Source organism: Heteronotia binoei, chromosome 4 (assembly GCF_032191835.1).
Source record: "Heteronotia binoei isolate CCM8104 ecotype False Entrance Well chromosome 4, APGP_CSIRO_Hbin_v1, whole genome shotgun sequence".
Classification (NCBI taxonomy): Eukaryota; Metazoa; Chordata; class Lepidosauria; order Squamata; family Gekkonidae; genus Heteronotia; species Heteronotia binoei.
In genome coordinates, this window is record NC_083226.1 from 129,277,504 (window position 1) to 129,299,910 (window position 22,407).

The 22,407-nt window shown below is 41.3% G+C and overlaps 1 protein-coding gene across 1 annotated transcript in view; it reads left to right on the plus strand.

Moving 5' to 3' along the window:
- Nucleotides 1-22,407, plus strand: part of EDIL3 (EGF like repeats and discoidin domains 3) — a 439,981-nt gene that overhangs the window by 250,456 nt on the left and 167,118 nt on the right. The window lies entirely within an intron of this gene.

The following is a 22,407-nucleotide window of genomic DNA, read 5'->3' on the forward strand; positions in this document are numbered from 1 at the left end:
ATTTTGCTCAGCATTTTGCAGACGAAATAGTTTGCCTCCATTCTTACTTTGATTCTGTGTTAGCAGTGAGAGAGCTGGATGATGCCAGGGTGCTGATTTGTCCAATTGGGTGCTAACTGAATCCTTGGAAGTTTGAGACCTACTACCTCCATATATGCAGGAGTCATTTTATAGAAAAATAGGTGGTGAAGCTCATTAGCATATCCCCCCAGCCAAAAGCAACCTGATGCAAGAAAGGAGAGCCCCAGGCAAGCAAGGTCTGTGATAGCAACGCCTTCAGGGCACCAAAGTTCTTTGACGTGTGGCTAGCCAATTAAAGACAGACAATGAGACAAAACCCAGACAGCAAAAAGAGGTAACAAAAGTTTTATTCAAATAAGGAACAACATACAGCCAAAGGTTCAGCTCAGTTGTTCACTGAGCCCCAGTTGTGTTCAAACTTTTATACTCTTCATCGCTCCTTCCCTTTACATCATTAATCTTACATCACCAGGCATGCGCTTTTGTAAGTTCTTTGTCTCTAACATACATTAATCTTACATTTGACAAACAAGATGTTCCTGGCTTATTTTCAACTTTACTGACCTTCTCATCAACAGGTGTGTTGTCAAGACTTTCTCATTAAAAATGAAATGTAACATCTTTCTAGACACTGACCTTCCTGTTACCTTTAATTGGCTCCTTTCCTGGACATTCCATCTCTTATGAACTTATGACCTTAAATTCATATCACAAGCAAAACTTTATATAGCAAAACATTACTTTATATTGAATAATCTTGCTTCTACATACATAAAGATATATTAAAAACAGTTGTTAATTAAGCATTCTTACAAAATATATGAAAAGAATTGATAATACCACATCAGCCATTTCTTTAAAAATTGAACTTTTATATGGACTTCTCCAGCTCCAAAATAACATAATCTGAAATAATTTATTTTTCTCTCTTGAATACCTGTTCTTGTTTATTCTCTAATTGATCAGGAAGCTTTTATTTGATTTTTTAAAATTATTTAAGTTTGTATTTTATACCAAAACTGTGAATAAAACACTTTTCTTCTTAACCATATGAGGGCCTTCTTTGTATAGAAATCATTTTTGCTTTTCCTTATTATTTTAATTACTATCTTAACTAGCTTTCAAAATTTGATTTAATTTTCACCTATGACAAAAGTTCTGGACAGGAATAATAAATTTTAAAACATCTGCTCTATTAGAAGTATCTCTCATTGGCAAATGTCCCAGTCTAATTGGCTAAAAATACTTCCCAATGACAGGATTCACCTTTGCTTGTTAAAAATAATGCTGATTGATTCCTTGCTACCATCATAGAGTCTAAATAATCAAGCTGTTTATTTATGCATTTCTTCAGCTAATAATCCTTTAACAATTCAATATAACATAGTATTAAACATTTCAAAGCCTTGTGCTAAAACATACATTTGAGTGCTAATAAATCATATTAACTAGCAAAGCCTCTCCTGTTGTCTCCCTCATTCAGAAACTCTTAATTCAATTACAATTTCTTTTAATCCATGATGCTTAAAACTATTATTTTTTTGAACTTTCTCAGAAGCTAAACTTTAAGCAAAAAACTTCTTAGCTAATATTAAAATATTATGAGCTTATAAAGCAATATTTTGAAACGTTAAACTTTAATTGACCTCAAACAAAGAAAGGGCATTTTGCCAAATTATTTTCTCTGTTCAGAAACTTAAACCATAATTTGACGTTCATGTCTTGTGGCTCTCACACATCTGACATGTCTTGTGGCTCTTATGTTAAGCAAATTTGGCCATCATATATGATTAATATAGTGCAGTGGAGACTTAGAATGGTAGGAGCAAAAATTTCACAGGTTGCAAATAATTCTCTTAGCAGTTTTGTATACTACCAAATGTTACCTGCATTTGTTTTTCTACTTACTAGTTATGTATATTAGTACTGCACCACAGTTTTAAGTACCCTTCTCATAAGGAAGCACTGACTATTTTTTGAAGCCAATCAGCCTCCCCCCACCAAAGGTTTAAGTAACCAGGAAGGACAAGGGTCATATAAGCAGGCCTCATTTTGAGCAGGAGCTCGCAGGAATGGAACTCCAGAACCTCTAATTTTTTTGTGCTCTTTCTTTCTTGTCTCTCCCCCCCCCCAAAAAAAATACTTCCTTCTGGGTTCCAATGTTCAAACCCCCTGTGAGAAATTTGCTGAACTCTCAGATTTGACAAACTTCCTAATATTTTTCCTTACAAAAATGGGAAAATAACTACAACATATAAAGCAGACAGATAAATCTTCATCATGCCACTGTGGTCACACAGAAGAAAGTAGTTTAAAAGTATGATGGGAGTAAGGTTTTATTATGACAATTCAAAAAGCATTTTAGGGTAGATGCTGAGCTGATATAATTTAGTACACCTTCCGGTGATGTCAGGGGTGTATGACATATGCAAATGAGTTATGCAAATGAGTTGTGCTAATGAGCTCTGGCACCTCTTTTTCTACAAAATGACCCCTGCTCTTAATCCAAATAAAGTGAATGATCATGCTGTCAGTTCTTACTCTTTGCAGCTTCTATATGATTGCCTGAAAAAAGCATACAGAGCAGCTACCTGCAAATCTGAAACCCAGCAGTGATTGCATAGAAGTGCTGATTGTGAGAAGTAACACTTCTATTTGAAACATATTCACACAGCTAGAGTGATTCACACAGCTAAAGTTTGGTTAAAAGGTGTTCTACTAGAGCTGATGAATAATCTATCTAGCCCAGCATCTATTGCTGGAGAAGCAGCAGCCTGCTAAAAGTCTAATTAATGTAAATACTGCTAAAATAGTACTTTAGTCCACTTGTACCCTAGAGGGAGCTGGGGCGTATTCCCTAGTGTTCAGGGCTTCTGGAATGTTTTTTCTTGTAGTAGCCTCCTTCTTGTTGTTTCTCACTCTGCTGTGTGTTAGTAAGTGTTAGTGCATGTATTCTGAAGGCCTCTCTGTTGTATTAGTGACCTGCAGTCAACTATTGCCTTCTTGCAAAATCCTGTTGCTATTGGAAACAAACTCCAAAGCATGGACTGAATTATTTCTCAAACTCTCCCAACACCTGTTTCACACAATGGCCAACTAACAGGGCAGCTGGTTGTCCAAGTATTTATTCTGATGCTTCTTCTCAGCTCTAGTATTCAGTGGTTTACTGCATCTGGAAGTGAGGTTCATTACAGCTAATATCCATTGATGGACCTCTCCTCCATGACTCTATTTAGTCCTTTTTAGATTCTTCTGTGCTACTGAATTCTACAATTTTAATTATTCATTGAGTAAAGGGGTATGACCTCAGTTTGCCCCCAAGTTCCAGAGTTGAAAGAGACAGAAAAAGAGCAAGCTCTTTCCATTCACTTTCTTCACCCTGTGTAATATGTTATAAACCTTGATTGTAGTGGCATCCTATCAACTCATCCCATGGAGAAATACCACTTCCTATTTTATATAACTGCCCCCTCACAATTCCTGATTGTCTACAAATCCACAGTTGTGGGGCCACCGAGGATGTGATCAGGCTTTAGATGATCATATATGAATAATTACTCCAAAAGGGAGAAAATGTTTAGCCTTTATTCAACCCCTGTTTTGTGCCCTATATGAACAGTATTGTATTCAACACATTAATATACATGGGGCTGCCCTTGTCTCAAACCCGGAAGCTTCAACTAGCGCAGAATGTGGCAGCCAGGTTGCTATTGGGTCTTCCCTTACAGGGCTGAAAGCACTGTACTGGTTGCCTATTGCATACTGGGTTCGTTTCAAGGTGCTGTCCCTTACCTTTAAGGCCCTATATGGCCAGCAACCTGCATACCTTAGGGACCACCTTTCCCCACATGGTCCCCAGAGAGCACTTCGGTCTGGATCACAAAATCTGCATTCAATCCCCAGCCCTAAGGTGTTACACCTCAACTAACTTTTTATTGGGGAATATTAATATTTCTTAGCTCAAAATGGTGAGTCTACGAGAGGTGAGGTGAACAGGATCTCTGTCTATGTCTATGGAGATAGACCACTGAAAATCCTTTGGTTAATAATGGATTTTATTATAGGTATAGGGTTTCAAATAGTTACATCCCAATCAAACAATTTTAAGCATACAAGAGGAATACAGAGATTAGCTGAATAAGCATGGATGGGGGAAGGTGATACAATACCTAGATCTTGCAGGGTAGGCTCAGTCAGAGGAAATGCAAGACCTCTGGAGGGAGATTTCTCTTGAGAGGAAGGGGGGTGAGGGTAGGAGGGATGGAGGGAGGAGGATGGAGGAAGCCCTCTTCTTTCCTTTTTTTTTTCTTTCCTTCTCTTCTCTTCTCTGCCCTGCTCTAACCTGACAGGTGGGGTTGCCTGTTTTCTAGGGTAAATTACGTCACATCAAGCGATTCAATTACCCAATGAGGGGGCAGAGTGTCACACCAACAGAAAATCAGTGTGTCATATGTGGAATATCCAATCAGAGATCATTCGTGTCATACATCCATACCCCCAACATAGGAATTTTAATTACACTGGCCAAATGACTTTTTATGGCCCTGTTTTCCCAAATTGACTCTTTTGAAGCTCCCCAAAAGTGATAGATTTCTCTCTTAGTGTCAAACATGATAGGCATCCATCAAGAGTTCAGGAGATGGGTTGACTTTGATGGCCTTCGCAGTGATTAAAGAAAAATAGAAACTTTGTTTAAAGTCAAAATTGTGAGATCAGTTTACAGGTATACCACACATTCACAACAAGATGAGCACTTAACCCTTAGCCTTTGTGTTTTTGCTGTCTTGCCCTGAAGAATAACAGAACACACACACACACACACACACACACACACACACACATATATATATATATATATATACACAAGCCATTTATTTGTGTTGCAGGGTCCCTGGTCCACTTATTTCTTTATGCTTTGATAACAGGATTTAAAAGGTTGCCAAAAGAGTGAAGGCATTTTTACACCTCTGCCCACCAGTCCCTCTCTGGGCCTGGAATTCTTCATCCCCAGGAGCAGAAAGATGGATGCTTCTTAACCTTTCAGCATTGGCCATCATGTCTGTCCAGCCTGTGAAGCAGACTTGACATCAATTCAGCCTGCCTGAGGCCTAAGAAGGAACTGGATTTGTCTCCCTTATGTGCAAGAAAGACCATTCCAATTCAAATGGGCATTGCTGTGTCATATTAATATTCTAGGGTTACATTGCAATATCACATTCCAGGGGTGCATGGCTTGGAAATCACTACAGGGATGTCTTCCTGGATATCAAAGGAGGCCAGGTTCATGACAACTAGAGCCAGCGCCTTCTCTGTAGTGGCCCCATGCTGGTGGAATGAGTTGCCAGAAGAAGTTAGGGCCCTGCGAGAGCTCATACAGTTCTGCAGGGCCTATAAGACAGCACTCTTACAGGCCCTTTCTATCAGGCATTTGCAAACTACATTGCTGGCCACTACAGTCCTCAGGAAACATCTAGACCACCTCTTGCAAGCTGTCCTGTAGCAGCAGCAGAAAGGACCATCTAAGATCTGCCTACAGAGAACATAAATTTGAATTTAAGACTATAGCATTAAAATGTTAACTTTTTAATGTTTTTAAACTGTTTTATGGCTTTTATGTCTTTTATATGTTTTATACTCATGCATACGCATGAGCATGTAAGCCTCCCTGAGCCCAGTTCAGTGGATGGGCAGGATATAAATGGAATTAAATAAATAAATATATAATATTCCTTTCCCTCTAATAGCCTACCTTAAGCCAATGCCAACTTTGCAAAATGTGAAAGGAAATTAACACATCTTTTATACAGCTGCTACATTCAACCCCCTTAATTAAAACTGCATCCTCTGAAATGGCTACATTACAGTGAAATTTTGCCAGAATAATGGACAGCTGTGAACTGAGCAGGCTTCAGACTGCCATGAGTGCCTTACTCATATTACTCCTCTCTTCCATTGATGCCCTTTGTGACAACCAACTGAAATAATCAGTAGTACTGTGAAATCAGTTTTGAAACACCATCAATCACAACCTGGTAATTACAGCTTTTAAAATGTACATTAAATAAATTAAATAATTAATTTTAATGGTGCTATTTAAGACAATCTATGACAGATTCAAAGCAAGATTTATTTTATATATTTATGCTTGGAAACTATCTTATTCCATAAACTTTAATACCAATCATAAAATCAAATGCACACATCCAAATATTTCTACAGGCTTGTTTAACTAATAAGGAACATGATTTATTTCCATATTTAACAAGTTACCATTGGATTGCACAGATACAAAAGCTATTGAGGAAGAATCAGCATGAATTCTGTAAGGGAGGATCTTGTCTCACTAGCGTTTTGGAGTTCTTTGAGGAAGTGAACAAGCATGTGGACAATTAGATGTTATTTACCTAGACTTCCAGAAAGGCTCCTAAGTGAATTCCTAAGTGAACATAGCACACATGTTAAAAATTAATAAATTGTAAAACTTCCAACAAAAAAAAGTTTATGAAGTACTGAATGAAGATATTGATTCATATAATTGACTCCTGTTTTGTTCTAAACCCATTGGAAATCCCAGGCGATCATGATAACTAAGCATCTGTGATGATGAACCTGATGTTCCAGTGGAATCACAAATCCAAAATGAATGAGATTATGTACTGGAAACCCATTGTCCGTCTTCTGGCCCTTTCTTGAACCACTTCAGTCAACTTTCTCTGGAAGATGTGGACAGGATCTTGGCTGCAGTGAAGCCTATCACTTGTCCTCTGGGCCTGTGCCCATCTTGGCTTGTCAAAGCAGGTGGTGCTGATGTCTGGAGCCCTCTGGTTGACATTGCTAATCTGTCCCTTCATCAGGGACGTTCCCAGTTAGGCTCAAAGAGGCAGTGATGCATCTGCTTTTAAAGAAGCCATTCTAGCCCATACTGCCCAGTTTCGAATCTTTCATTTCTGGGCAAGGTAATTGAGAAAGTGATGATGGAGCAGTTTCAAGTTTTCTTGGAGAATACTTCTATGCTTGACCCTTTCCAGTCTAGCGTTCGCCCTGGTCATGAGATGGAAACTGTTTTGGTTGCCCTCACAGATGACCTCAGAAGCATCTGAATCAAGGTGGGTCAGCACTGCTGTTACTATTAGATCTTTCAGCAGTGCTTGACACAGTCGATTATGATCCAATGACCCCCTGCCTTGCCGACACTGGAGTTCATGGGGTGCCTTACAGTGGTTATTTCTCCTTTCTCCATGGTCAGGGACAAAGGGTGGCTCTTGGTGAGCAGACCTCCATGCGTCATTCACTTGAATGTGGTGTGCCACAGGGAGCTATTCTCTTGCCAATGCTGTTCAACATCTATATGCGTCGCCTTGCCCAGATTGGTTGAGGTTTTGGGCTGGGCTGTCACCAATATGTGGATGACACCCTGCTCTATCTGCTGATGGATGGCCAATCAGATTCTGCCCCAGATCATCTGACTAGGGCTTTAGAAGCTGTGGCTGGATGGTTGCAACACAGCCAGCTGAAGCTCAGTCCAGCTAAGATGGAGGTTCTGTACTTGAACCGAGGGGGATTGGAGTCAGGCCTCCGCTCCCAACCCTGGACGGTGCGTCTCTTGTGCCGACTCAGAAGGTGAAGAGTCTGGGAGTGATACTCACTTACCATGGAGGCCCAGGTCACAATAGTTGCTCGATCTATCTTCCATCATCTTCGGCAGGTCAGACAGCTGGTGCCCTATCTATCCCCCCCCCCCGGATTTAGCTACAGTGGTCCATGCAATGGTCACTTCCAGGCTGGACTACTGTAACTCACTCCATGAAGGCTTGCCCTTGGGGCTAATCTGGAAACTCCAGCTGGTGCAAAATGCAGCAACATGTCTGTTAACTGCATTGCCTTTACAGGCAGGCATTCAGCCGGTGCTGCACCAATTGCACTGGCTACCAACTGAGTACCAGATCCACTTCAAGGTTTTGGTACTGATGTTCGAAGCCTTACATGGCCTGCGACTGACATACTTGAGAGACTGCCTTTCCCCATATTACACCCTGGAGGTCGTTGTGGTGTGCTACACAACACCCCTTGACCAACCCTGGCCTGAAGGATGTCCGTCTTGCCTCGACCAGGGCCAGGGTTTTCTCAGCTCTGGCCTTTGCCTTGTGGAATCAGCTCCTTATGGAGATCCAGGCCCTACCTAAGTTACTACCCTTTTGACGGAGCTATTCCACCAGGCCTTTGGTTGAAGCAGCGGGCATCCTATTTCAGCAACTATTCCATCAGTTGGCCTCCTTTGTTGTGACTTCATGCTTTACAGGCTTTTTGTGGTGCTGAATCCTATTATTGACACCATCACTTTTCTTGGGCCAAAAACTGCTGTATTTTGTGAAATGTGCCCTTCCTGCCGATGATGCAGCTTATTTCATTTTATTGTTCTATTGTCTTGGGTTTTATTGCATTGTTTTAACTTAAAATTGTTTTAAATTTAAATTTGAACAAATTTATTGTTCAGTTTATGATGTAATCCGCCTTAAGCCTGTCATGGGAAAGGATGGAATATAAACCTACTAAATATATCAATAAAGACATAGAATCATAGAATCATAAAGTTGGAAGGGACTTCCAGGGTCATCTAGTCCAACCCCCTGCATAATGCAGGAAACTCACAAATACCTGCCCCAAATTCATAGGATCTCTATTGCTGTCAGATGGCTATCTAGCCTCTGTTTAAAAACCTCCAACGAAGGAGAGCCCACCACTTCTCGAGGAAGCCTGTTCCACTGAGGAATCGCTCTGTCAGGAAGTTCTTCATAATGTTGAGCTGGAAACTCTTTTGATTTAATTTCAACCCATTGGTTCTGGTCCTACCTTCTGGGGCCACAGAAAACAATTGCACACCATCCTCTAGATGACAGCCCTTCAAGTACTTGAAGACGGTGATCATATCACCTCTTAGCCGCTTCCTCTCCAGGCTAAACATCCCCAGCTCCTTCAACCTTTCCTCAAAGGACTTGGTCTCCAGACCCCTCACCATCTTCAACACCCCCTCTGGACCTGTTCCAGCTTGTCTATATCATTCTTAAAATGTGGTGCCCAAAACTGAACACAATACTCCGGGTGAGGTCTTACCAGAGCAGAGTAAAGTGATACCATCACATCATGTGATCTGGACACTATACTTCTGTTGATACAGCCCAAAATTGCATTTGCCTTTTTAGCCACCACATCACACTGTTGACTTATGTTCAGCATATGATCCACTAAGACCCCTAGATCTTTTTTGCACATACTACTGCTAAGACAAGTCTCCCCTATCCTATAACCATGCATTGGATTTTTCCTACCTAAATGCAGAACTTTACATTTATCCCTGTTAAAATTCATTTTATTGTTTTTACCCCAGTTTTCCAGCCTGTCAAGGTCATCCTGTATCCTCTTTCTGTCTTCTACTGTATTTGCAACCCCTCCCAATTTCGTATTATTGGCAAATTTAATAAGCATTTCCTCTATTCCTTCATCCAAATCATTGATAAAGATGTTGAACAAAATAGGTTGCAGGACAGATCCTTGAGGCACTTCACTTGTCACTCCTCTCAAAGAGGTTTAGGAACCATTCACAAGCACTCTTTGGGTGTGATTTGTCAACCAGATCCACCTAATGGTAACAGGATCCAAACCACATTTTACCAACTTGTCAACAAGAATAGTATGTGGTCAAAAGCCTTACTGAAATCAAGATAAACGATGTCTACAGCATTCTCCTGATCCTGAAAGATAGTCACTTTCTCAAAAAAAGAGATCAGGTCTGACATGACTTGTTCTTAAGAAACCCATGCTGGCTCTTAGTAATCACATCCATTCTTTCTAAATGTTCCAGGACTGACTGATGATTTGGTCTAAAACTTTTCCAGGTATAGACGTCAAGCTGACAGGTCAGTAGTTACCTGGATCCTCTTTTTTCCCCTTCTTGAAGATGGGAACAACATTCACCTACCTCCAATCTTCCAGCATCTCTCCTGTTCTCCAAGAATTCTCAAAAATAATAGCCAGAGGCTTAGAAATTACATCCGCAAGCTGTTTTAAGGAAACTAGGTGTTTATGTACTACCCCTATGCTGATCCTAAGTTGGAACTTCATACCCTCCTTATTATGTTCTGTTTTTGCCATGTTGAGCACCGTTTCCCTCAGAAGAGAAGACTGAAGAAAAGTAGGAATTGAGCAGTTCCACCTTCTCTTCATTACCTGTTACAGTTTCACTTTCCTGCCCTCGCAATGGGCCTACCATGTCCTTGCTCTTTTTCTTACTCTGAACATAAAAAAAGAACATCTTTGGCCAGCCTAAGCTCATACTGAGCTTTAGCTTTCCTAACTTTTTTTCTACAAGCACTGGTGATTTTTTTTTTCTACCAGCACTGGTGACATAGTTTTGACAGAATTCTACATGTTCTTAGACAGAGTGCACTTATTCTAACTTCTTCTTTTTCCTGTCACAATTATTAAGTTATTGGATCTGTTTGTCACTATTTTGAATGATTTAATGGCTGTATACTGAAATGTATATTCACAGTGATCTTATGAGATACTCTCTCAAGCAATCTGAAGGCCACTTCTTAAGTATGTAGGAATTTTAACCGAGACACACATACCTATCCAAATCCAGCATTCTGTCCATTCAATAATGGACCAAAAATATTCTACAATTTTAAGAATTTTGTTTAATGTACTTGGTAGTTATTTCCTTTAAGAAAATAATTTTCCAAAATCAGCATTATATGGCAATTCTCAGTCCAGAGAAGGAAAATGCTGTTTTGTCTGCATTTAGGCTCACACAATGACCAAATTCCAGTTTATATGCTAATATGCTAATATTCATCTTATCACTCAGTACAGCGAACTTATCATAAAATGTGCAATGAATATAAATATTTTCAGTTTGCTCCAGATTATACATTCAAACAAGCCAAAGCTATTATCTAAGGCCTTAATGTTCTCTATTCTTCTCTGAAGTTATTCTTCAGCCAATTTTTTAGAAAATATACATTTATATCAAATGGTGATTTATATGCCTTTCTCCCCTGGAAGACTGAACATCAAATTAGCAAAATCTCTCCCAAATCTTTCCAGAACTTTAGAAGAGATAAACAATTTATTGCTTTGTGTCATCATTCTCCAGGTTACCCTTCAAGTTCAAGCAGCTTCTCTGAAAATATACCTATTAGCAGGGCTTTTTTTGGAGCAGAAATTCCTTTGCATATTAGGCCACAGACCCCTGATGTAGCCAATCCTCCTGGAGCTTACAGTAGGCCCTGTAAGAAGAACCCTGTAAGCTCTTGAAGGATTGGCTGCATTAGGGATGTGTGGCCTAAAATGCAAATGAGTTCCTGCTACAAAAAAAGCCCTGTCTTTTGAGTCTTTCAGAATGCTCTGCTTTCTTGTTTGAAGTTTGCTTGGGATCTGAACATCTGTATCAGGCAGAATTTCTCAATACTATAATTATATGGGAAATTCTTAGATAGGAACTTCCCCTCCAAACTAATTTTTAAAGGTCATAGTTTATTTTAAAACAACAACTTAAGTACTGCATACTTTGACAAAGCTATTAGACTTAAATATGTATTTGAGTATGCAGAAAAGAGAGAGTTCAAAATCATGTTCTTTTGATTTACTTATAAATATGTAACATTGGTTCTCTGAAGAAATGTCCTGTACCATAGAATCCATCTCAATATTATACTAAGTGGAGCTGTACTTTGCACATGCACCAGAAGCTTTAAGGCTGGTAAAATACTAGCAAAAGGAAAACCTTATGGGATGAGTCATCTCTCTCCTAGAATACAGCACTCCAGTGCTTAATTATGCAAATTACTCTGGATGGAGTAAGACAAAAGGTTTACCAACTTACACCTTGCTAGAATGTTACACTAAAGGGACAGAAACTGAACTAGCCAAAAGGCTAGCTAATATTTTCTTCCTCTTGTGGAAGGAAGGAAGATCAGGAGTGATTTCAGAAGTAGATAGACTCCTAAGAAAATATTATAAATTCTCAGGACATGATGAAGAAGCTCTCTTAATCTCTTACTCATACAATTACTTTTGGCTCTAACCATGGAGGACTAATCCTTTACATTGCGATTCTGTCTTTTTGTTGTTGTTGTTCAGTCGCACAGTTGATTCCATCTTTACTATGTGTCAGTGTTCAATGGACGGAAGTGCTAACTGAAAACTAAGGTAATGGTGGACTTTTAAAGGCTGCAACTTCAAAAATTACTAGCCTATCTGAATAAAACATCATTTAAGATAAGCATGGAATTTAGGATTTAGAGGATTGTTTGGATTTTTTTTTTTCATCTTTTCTTTCTTTCCTTGATCAGTTTGTTGCTGAACCAGACAAAGTGTAACATTTTTATTTTTGTTTATTAAAATTTCTTATATTATGAATAGTCAAAATCTGAACTGTGTAAAAGACACCACACCTGTTTGGTCTTGCTTCCAAAAGGGCAGTGAATGGGAGGAGCCGTGGTTGAGCACATCATCCCTTGGGTGCAATAGCCCAAAAGTGTGGAAGCTAGCTTGAGTAAAGCAGGATACATGGCAACCAGGCACAGCCTCTATATGGAAGTGGAGGTAGAGGGCTGGATGCACAGTTCAATCTAGTAGGAGATAATCTTGCCGATTTGTTGGTGACAGTGGTTACTTCCCAGGTAAAAGTTAGTATTACACTGGGAGTAAGGGTGCATCACCAGATGGAGACCTGGAGCGTTTTCGCACTAGCGTTTACTCCGGTGTAGCACCCCATTTACCTCCGGATCTTTTCCTGGTTTTCGCACCTGTTGCTCCGGCGCTGCGGTTTGCTCCAGCGCTTCAGGGGTTTCACGCCGGAGTATGTTTTTCAACATGCTTCCGGAGTTTTTGAAAACCTCCTGATCCACACCGGATCCACTCCTCGGAGTTTGCTGTGGGAAATCCATCCACGCCGGATCGACTGCTTTGTGGGCGTCACCCTCTCCCTTTCTGTCCTCCCACCCCATCCACCCCCTTGGCCAATCATCAGCCATTCGCGGCGCTTCCCAAAAGTGCCCGCACGGCCATTTTTTTAAAAACTTCATATTTCTTGCGTAATAGCGATATTTCGAAATTAACAAATACAAAAAAAAACCCCTCCTGGAATAGCCTCAATTGCCACTTCAATTGGTTTCGTTAGAATTTTTTATTATTATTATTGACTTTAGTTGCGTTATTTCGCTGTTGCGTTATCTCGCAACTACATTATACATTGTTGGGGGGGGGGAAATCTAGTGCCGGCGCGGGCCAAAGCGTTCATGTGTGTGTGTTTTAAAAAGGCAATGCCTCCCTCAGCTGTGCCACCAGGATTTCTGGACCTGCACAAAATCGCCATGTATAAAATGGGAAGTTGGAGTCCTGCATTCTTCTCCCTGGCTACATTCCGCTCGGTTAGAAAATAGACGCGAGCTCGCTCTTCACACGTGCCACAGAAGGGGAAGGAGAGAATGGGGCGGGGGGGGAGCTCTGGCAGCAGGAATCAGTCAGGTCCCCATTGCAAGCGCCAGCCGGGGAGGGGGAAGAGCGCGGAGGAAATCCCAGCTTCGCCACCCGGGAGGGAGCGAGGCTGGGAAAGGAAGAAGCTGCCACACACACACACACACACACAAACCCCTCGATTTCTCTCTCTTCGTTATTGCGATATTTCGCAACTTCAGAATTTGGGGGGGGGGGAATCTAGTGCTAGGATTCTCCACTGTGAATGCTTCTGTTAATACATAAAGGGCTGTGGAGGATACTACAGCTGCAGCCAATCCATAAGCAGAAGCAGCACACGTGATGCGGTTTGTCCACGAAAAGAAGGGGAAGGAACAGCTGTGACTGCTCGATGTTACGTTATTACGTCCTTACGCAACCAGACTTGCACTTAAAAAAAATGATTGACAGGGCATCGAACTCAAGTCGATGCCAGTGGGAAAACGATTTGAGCCGGGGCTTCATGGAAAGCGACTCCGCAAATGAGTCCATGTGCGAAAACGAGGAAAATGAGCCGGACATAATTGCGCCGTGGAATAAGGGGAGCAAACGCTAAGTGCGAAAACGACCCTGGAGTTTTTCTGACTTCCCAGGACAGGACAACATAAGAAAAGCCATGCTGGATCATACCAAAGGCCCATCTAGTCCAGCATTCTGTTCACACAGTGGTCAATCAGCTACTTCTAGTAAGTCCACAAACAGGAAGACTGAAATAGCATCATCTTGCCTGTGTTCCCCAGAAACTGATTTAAAGAGGTGTATTACTTCTGGTATGGGAATAAATAGAAATCCATCATGATTAGTAGCTATTGATAATCCAGTCCATCATGAATTTGTCCATTCCCTTTTTCAAAGCCCTCCAAGCTGGCGGCCATTATTACATCCTGTGGCAGCAAATTCCACAATTTAACTATATTCTGTGTAAAGAAATATTTCCTTTTGTCTGTCCTGAATCTCCTACCCTTCAGCTTCAGTGGATGATCCCAAGTTCTAGTATTATGGGAGGTGGAGAAAAGGACTTGAAGAAAGAAGAAGATATTGGATTTATATCCTGCCCTCCACTTTGAAGAGTCTCAGAGCGGTTCACAATCTCCTTTACCTTCCTCCCCCACAACAGACACCCTGTGAGGTGGGTGGGGCTGTAGAGGGCTCTCACAGCAGCTGCCCTTTCAAGGACAACCTCTACCAGAGCTATGGCTGACCCAAGGCTATGCTAGCAGGTGCAAGTGGAGGAGTGGGGAATCAAACCCGGTTCTCCCAGATAAGAGTCTGCACACTTAACCACTACACCAAACTGGTTCTCTTCCTTCCTAGGCCCATTTGGCATGTAAATCAGATTTATGTATTGCAGAGTTTTAAGTGTAAGGCTACACATCATGTCAATCCTGTGAAGGCCAGTATTTCCCTCATATTATGTTGAGTCTGTTACCACAGAAATTGCCATGCAGTGTAGAGATTCCATATGGAAGCTGCTTCAGATATTAACCATATGAAGAATAGACTGGTGATGAAATTTTAATTACCTGGTGAGCATTTATGCAACTTTTACAGTGCCATTCTATCGGAGCTGCATCCTTCTAAACCCAGTGCAGCCAATGTATTTAGAATGATGTGATTCTGTTTAGGATTAAATGGCAAGTTTCAGTCCACAAATCATATAGATCCTCAGGCTCACATTAGTAAGGGCTTGGAAAATTATTAGAAGCATTGTAAAACCTTTCCCCCAACAGTTCTAAATTTATTTGTAATTTGCTGGCCTGCTCCCTGTGGCCCCAGCCAACTCCATCTTTCTCCCCTATTGGAAATACAGACTTCAGCATCATTTCTCCCCTCCTGACTGTCTCCTGTTTCTCTATTATAGAAGAAATGGCTGATTGCACCTGGAACTCAGGTTTATTGCCTTTGAACATGGAAGTTCCATTTAGTTATCATGGCTCATACCTGTGTTTTTATTATTGATTAGGAATTATGCCTACAGACCATTGAGATCACTTTCTGTTGACAGCTATGCAATATCAATGTTTTCAGAATGAGGATTTTATGTTTGTTTTAGTGCAGAAAGAATGGCCAACTGGTGTCATCCTCCTAAATATCTTTAATTTCCTATCTTTTAAAATATTGGTCACAGAGTTTTGCTGATCTGGAAAGCTTATGTGTAGTTAAGCGTCTATTACACAAAAAAGGATTTGAACTGATATTTGCCAAAGGACAATATATTTTATAATCTTATCAGAACTCAGTTTATCCATAGCATTAAGGCACATCTGCTAATATATTCTGTCCTGTTTAGTACTTGACAGGGGCAGCTTGTGTATAATTCATCAACCATCATGCAGTTTTCAAAGTTTAATTTAAATATATCAACAATGTGCTTGTGATTTAGTTAGTTTACTCTGTAGTCTGCTATTCTGTACGTTCTGTTCCCTCTCGCCTTCTTTTATTTGCTACATACTACAGTTTTAAAGTAGTGCTTCTGAAGAAAGCATAGGCTGAACATGAAATAACTTACTGAAAAGTGAACATGGGACACCAATGGACTCCATGGAAGTATCAGTATCTATAAAATGTTGAGTGACGGGGACGCTTTTTGTCCAAGTGCTAAAAATAAACCCTGCAAAATTCAGTGGGGGAGTTGTAGCAGGAACTCCTTTGCTTGTTAGGCCACACACCCCTGATGTAGCCAATCCTCCAAAAGCTTAGAGTAGGCCCTGTAATAAGAGCCCTAGAAGCTCTTGAAGGATTGGCTACATTAGACGGCCTAATATGCAAAGGAGTTCTTGCTACAAAAAATGTACTGTAAAATTTTAATTGTGAAGATCAGGCCTTGAATTCAGCAGAAGCTCACAGGAACGCAGCTCCTGGACCTTTCTGATGGTTCCTCCTCCTCCTCCCCACCTACATTCTGTACCTTGTCCATTGAATAGTAGATGTAGCTGCATAACAATCCCTGGATTAGGAGAGCGAGCAGCCAGCCAGCCACCAGGAGCTTTGACACACCCCCAGCAGCCCTCATTAACCCCTGGAGAAGTCCACACCACCCCCACTTCTTATGTGATTTTGGGTGGCAGGTGACTTGCTGGCCTTTTGACTGTGGGGGTGGGCAGCCAAGGAGAGCCCCAGGTGAGCGAGGCCTGCTTGGGTTGGCTGGATTTCTAGCCAATCCAAGCAGGTCTCGATCACCCAGGGTTCTCCTTTCTTGTGTTGGGTTGCTTTTGGCTGGTGGGAGGGTGCATATGTTAATAAGTTATGCTAATAAGCTCCACAACCTATTTTTCTTCAAAACAACCCCTGGTGAAGATATTGCATGTTAGTAAACAAAAGAGGTGGAGACAAGAAGCTTTTCTATAAAATGACCCCTGGTGAAGATATTGCTTGTTAGTAAACAGAAGAGATGGAGGCAAAAAGGTTTTATTTGACCAGATTTAGATTTTTTCCCCTTGCATGTGGGTAAGGAGCTTAAAGTATCCACCAATTTAATGTATATATACTTTCTAAAATACTAAATTCCATGCTGAGCAGCACCTGAGAACTTTAGCAACAGAAATAGGAAGTTGAAATCAGTTGAACTCATTAATCAGACTTGCCGGGCTTGTGGAGTATTGAACATATGAACATATGAACATATGAAGCTGCCTTCTACTGAATCAGACCTTTGGTCCATCAAAGTCAGTATTGTCTTCTCAGACTGGCAGCGGCTCTCCAGGGTCTCAAGCTGAGGTTTTTCACACCTATTTGCCTGGACCCTTTTTTGGAGATGCCAGGGATTGAACCTGGGACCTTCTGCTTCCCAAGCAGGTGCTCTACCACTGAGCCACCGTCCCTCCACTAATTATTATTAGGGGATTATTAGTATTAGTATTATTAGTATTAGTATTATTAGTATTATTAACATTTGACTGCTTAGCTGTCCCCTCATTATTAATCCAATGGAAAGACCATTGGTGTAAACATTTAACAGTGTCACACTTACTGTGTTGTTTGGGCAAAAAAATAACAAAATATCTCAAAAAGTCCACATTGTATTTAAAAGTCCAGAAATGCTCCCCAAGCGGAGCCTCATTGTTTCTAACATTGTTTCTAACACGGGATTTGTGTTACAACATGCGTGTTCGTATGACACGTGTCATGCTTCCGACATAGATTTTTAAACACGGGCATAAAAAAATTGCATAAATGCACATCTTAGTCCCACATGTAGTAGTTTCCTTGAGAACTATTTTATAACCTGAGCTGGGGTCAGTATATTCTTTGATTTGTAAGCATGCTGAACAAGTGGCACACCCGCTACAGTGAAAGTGCCCACCCGTTCCAGCATTTGCTTCACTCTTAGATGTTAAATCTGTTTTAATTGAGGTGTCCCCAATACTTTTAGCTTTCCTAAAACCCAATCTAGGTACATTTCAACATCCTGGCAAGTTCTGAACAACAAACCAAAAATTTCTTATGATATTCTGAATAGAATGAACCAGTAGGGAAAACTGAAAAGCACATGTAATACCATCCTTGCATTCTATAATAAACGATTACATTCCCTTAAACCACAGGGACTAAATAATTAATGGGATCTGTCATGTTTCCTTTAATGTATATTACTCAGTTACCTATTTCCTTTTCTTTTATCTCAGGTTTCTGTCAGCTTTTCCCCTACACTCTTATAATATTTGGACAATATTAGGATTTGACTCTCTCTAGTCAGTAATATGTCCTCTATAAGTATTCTACTTTCCTTCCCTAGAATCCAAATACTTTTCACAGCACTCTGCTGGATTCAAGAGACTGCTTTGTCAGACTCTGTAGACTGCTAACTGCTGACAGCCCAAAAACTTCTTCCTTCTCTCTCTCCATACACACTTCATGGCTCCATCTATACACTCTTGGTCCAGTCATCTCACTCACTCTTCCCCTTCTTTCACCCTTTTGTTCTTCTGCAACTTACCAAATATTTAAAGAAACATACCCTTAAAACTTTAAATTATTGCACTCACACTTTATCCAAAGACTTCAGTGCCATTTATAACAATTTTCCAGGTGGCCTTTTACACAGTCAGCTTCAAGCATCAGAGAGTTTTGCATTTGTGTGATGAACTGTGTGATGTGCTTTCAGGTATATGGTGAGCAGATGTCCATATTTTAGTGTATTAAACTTTTGCTGTTTTGTTCCACATATAACTCTGCTTCACTTTCATCAAAGGGAAAACAAATCCTTAATAGGTTATTTTGGAATTTCCTCTACCTTCCCCTATATTTTGCAAGCTATGAGCATGCTATCACCATTTTTTCTGAGTTCTAAAAGCATTCATAATAATTGTTCTGGTAAATGTTGCACAGTTAATATATAATATATATTATTTGTGCAGAAACCAATGAAATCATTGATTTATATCACAAGAATACTCCAGTGCATTTAGTAACAAGAGGGGGAAATGAAATACTTTTATCCTTTTGTGTTTGCTCTGTGCCAATTGCGCAGTACAATTATGGAAGAACAGTAGTTTCTGATATCATCAGTTCCACTCTGCTAACAAAATAAGATCCCACAAATATGTGCAGAAATTCAGATGAGGAAACTTGCAACAGCTTCCCTACCCAGAGGCTGGCTAGCAAAAATGTTTGGAGGACTTGCATTTGTTAGACTTCCCTCAAAATAATGCAAATTAATATTGTGCACAGTTTTAAATCTGTCATTACCCTCCCTGAACCATTCAAAACACTAAAGTCTGAACTTGTTTCTATTGAAATTCAATTCACCATTTTGCATAATTCTTTTCTGTCACATCTGCATCTACTCCCTCCCGAGGGACAATGCTCCTCCTGCCTCCACCTGCTGTTGTTGCTGATAGGTGGGAGAAGCCTTCGGGGGCTGGGAGCCATGTAGGGCTCACCAGCATCATTATTGGTGGCAGAGAGAAACCCCTGGAGGCTGAGAGCTATGCAGGGCTCACTGTCACTGTTGTCAACTGTGGGAAGAGAGCCCTGCAGCCAGGAGGCACATGGGGCTTGCTGCCATTGATGGTGTGAGAGGAAAAACCTTGGCAAGTTCAGCAGCTCAGAGTCATGCAGGGCTTGCCAGCATTGATTGGGGAGGGAACCTCAATGGGCACAGAGGCTGGGTGATGTGCAAGGTTTGCCAGCATGGTCATTGAGGGGGTTGGGGAGAAGCCTTAGTGGATCCAGCTGCCATGAGCTGCATGGTGCTCACTGGTGTGGGGAGTGAAAAGCCAGGCACAGTGGCAGCAATGCAGGGAGGAAATAAAACTAAGACCTGTAGTGGACCCCTCCCTGCAATTATCATGAGGCCCCAATTTTATATTAATAGAAAAATCTCGTGAGTGGAGCTCTGAACAGACAAGACAGATCTTTCTGCTAACCTGCAAAATAACTCAGCAAAGTAAACTCTGAAGCCTAAAAAAGAATACATGGTGGGTCTTTTTTTAAAAAAATGCAAAATGATAGGACTACTTACAGAAGCCCTTATTGGCAGTTGCTAAACAACCACAGAATCTAGGCTTGGTATTTGTCAGCAAAAGACAGGGGGAGTGGCTGAGCCCTTTCCAGTGCTGTTTTGGTCTTTGAGGGAGCACTTATCAGGGCCTGGCAGCAACCACTGAGTGACTTGATACCATCCAACTTGCATTACTCACCTAGGCACAGATGCTTGCTATTGTTCAACAGCAGCACTGTTCATACAGTGGTATGAAAGACAGTGTGGAATAGCGGTTAGTGCTTCCAAGTAGGGTGTGGAAGACCTAGATTTCAATCATGGGAGCTCACTAAATGATGTTGTGTTCTCCATAGAGTTGTTATGAGGAGAAAAAGGAGGAAAGGAAAATGATGTAAGCTGCTTTGGTCCCCACAGTGAAGAAAGGTGAAGTATAAATGAAATAAATAATAAATACAGCTCAAGATGGAAGGGAGATAAAAGACATGTTGATAAATGGCTGAGAAGGAAAGAATGAGTCAGGGAAAGGAGATAAGATATGGGGGTTGACAGAAGGAGCAAAAGGGGAAATGTGGGAAAAGGGAAAGTAATGTGTTTCCCTGAGTCCTTGAGGGTGTTCTCAGGTTCGATGCTAGGGGTGCCTGTGCCCCTAGGCCAGACTGCGATCCTCTGCCCCCCCCTGTTATCTTAGCACACACAAAGTGCGTGTGCCAATGATGTCACAATGACATCACTGTCAACACCCCCCCCCCCAACTTTGACAAGGACTCCCAAGGCTCGGGAGACACCGGCAAAGTCTGAAAGGGCGGCAGGCTCCACCACCCCCCCTCAGTGGGGGAGGGCCCCCAGTACCATTTGCAGGGAGGGCTCTTCTGAAGGAGCCCTCCAGGCAAACGCCCACCCCCTCAACCTTCCTGCACCTCTTTCCTCCACCCGAGTCTCGGGTGGGGGAAAGAGCCAGCTCAGGTGTCCTCTTCACCTTCGGGCTTCCACTCCTGCAGGGGAGGCAGCCAGAGAGTGAAGCCGAACTGCCTCTTTCTTCTGCCCGAGTTTCAGGTGGAGGAAAGAGGAAGAGCTGCACCAGCTGGCATGTGGGGAGGGGAGCCTTGCGGCACCCTGTAGGCCATGCAGTGCCCAAGGCAGCCATCTACATGGCCTTACTCCCATGCACTGGACCTGGGTGTTCTACCATACAAGTGGGCCTGGCCTGATGGCTGGCACCACACAACTGTGCCATAGTTTTCCTAGGTAGATGCTGCTGAAGTAGGGAAGGAAGGCTGAAGACAGAGGGACAGATAATGATAGGTTAGCTGTTCAGTGGGAAGAAGAGATGGAAAGGGGAGAGGCCAAGGCTGGCTCTGCCACTAGGCAAACTAGGTGACTGCCTAGGGTCTAGTGATGTTATCAGTGCAAGGGGGGCTGTCAGAAGTTAACCTTGCCTAGGGTGCCAGACAGTCTAGAGCCAGCCCTGGGAGAGTCTATGGGGGCTTTCAGGGAGGGGCAAGAGGAAATATGGGAAATGAAATGCCCCCCACAAGTCCTTGCAGGTTTCCTCTTGCATATTCTAATAGCTAAGTCAGTCAAATCTGAGTATCTTAAATCCAGCTATTGGGGCAGGACAGATCTTTCTACAATCCTGAACAATGCCCTAGGCTTGCAGAAAAACTAAAATCTTTTTTTAAAAGTGATTTTAAAATAATCTGAATGAGAAAAGGAGTGCCTGTAGCTTTAACAAATGGATTCAATCAGTGATCATTGCTAGACAGGGTCTGGGAGACTCAGGTTCAAATCCTGATCTTGCTGTTGAAGCTCACTGGTTGATTTTGGGCTAGGTGCATATTTTCAGCCTAATCTGCCTCAAAAGTTGTTATGATAAGAAAAAAAAAAGGAGAGGAGAATCATGTAAATTACTTGTTTCTTCATAACCCTGATATCAGACAAATGTTCCCAGGATGGCACACCATTAACAGGACTGGCTAATGATGGATTTACATCTACAGCAGTAAATCTGAACTACATCTTAATTCTATTTGCAGTATTAAATATTTTTATAAATTTAAACTATTTCTCTTACTATTGTTATATTTTTATTCTTTCTCTTTAATGTGATTTCTTTTTATAGCAACATTTAAAGAAAATCAGTTGTCAAAGTGCTAGTTGTATAAACAGTCAATTATAGCAATAAGGTTCAAGGAGATGATGGGAATCATTGTCCTGAAGGCATGCTTTTAAAGTGTGAAATTACACACAAAATAAGTTAATGGAATCACTAAGATTTCTATCCCTGTGTATACTAAAGGCAATTACTGGGGGTGGGGGTGGGATTAAAGACTGTTTATATAATTTATAAAGTTTTAATTTTCAACCAATATTTGCAGTGGACTCAGCGTTGTTTTGGCAGTACATTTCACACAAAAGCAGTGTCCACA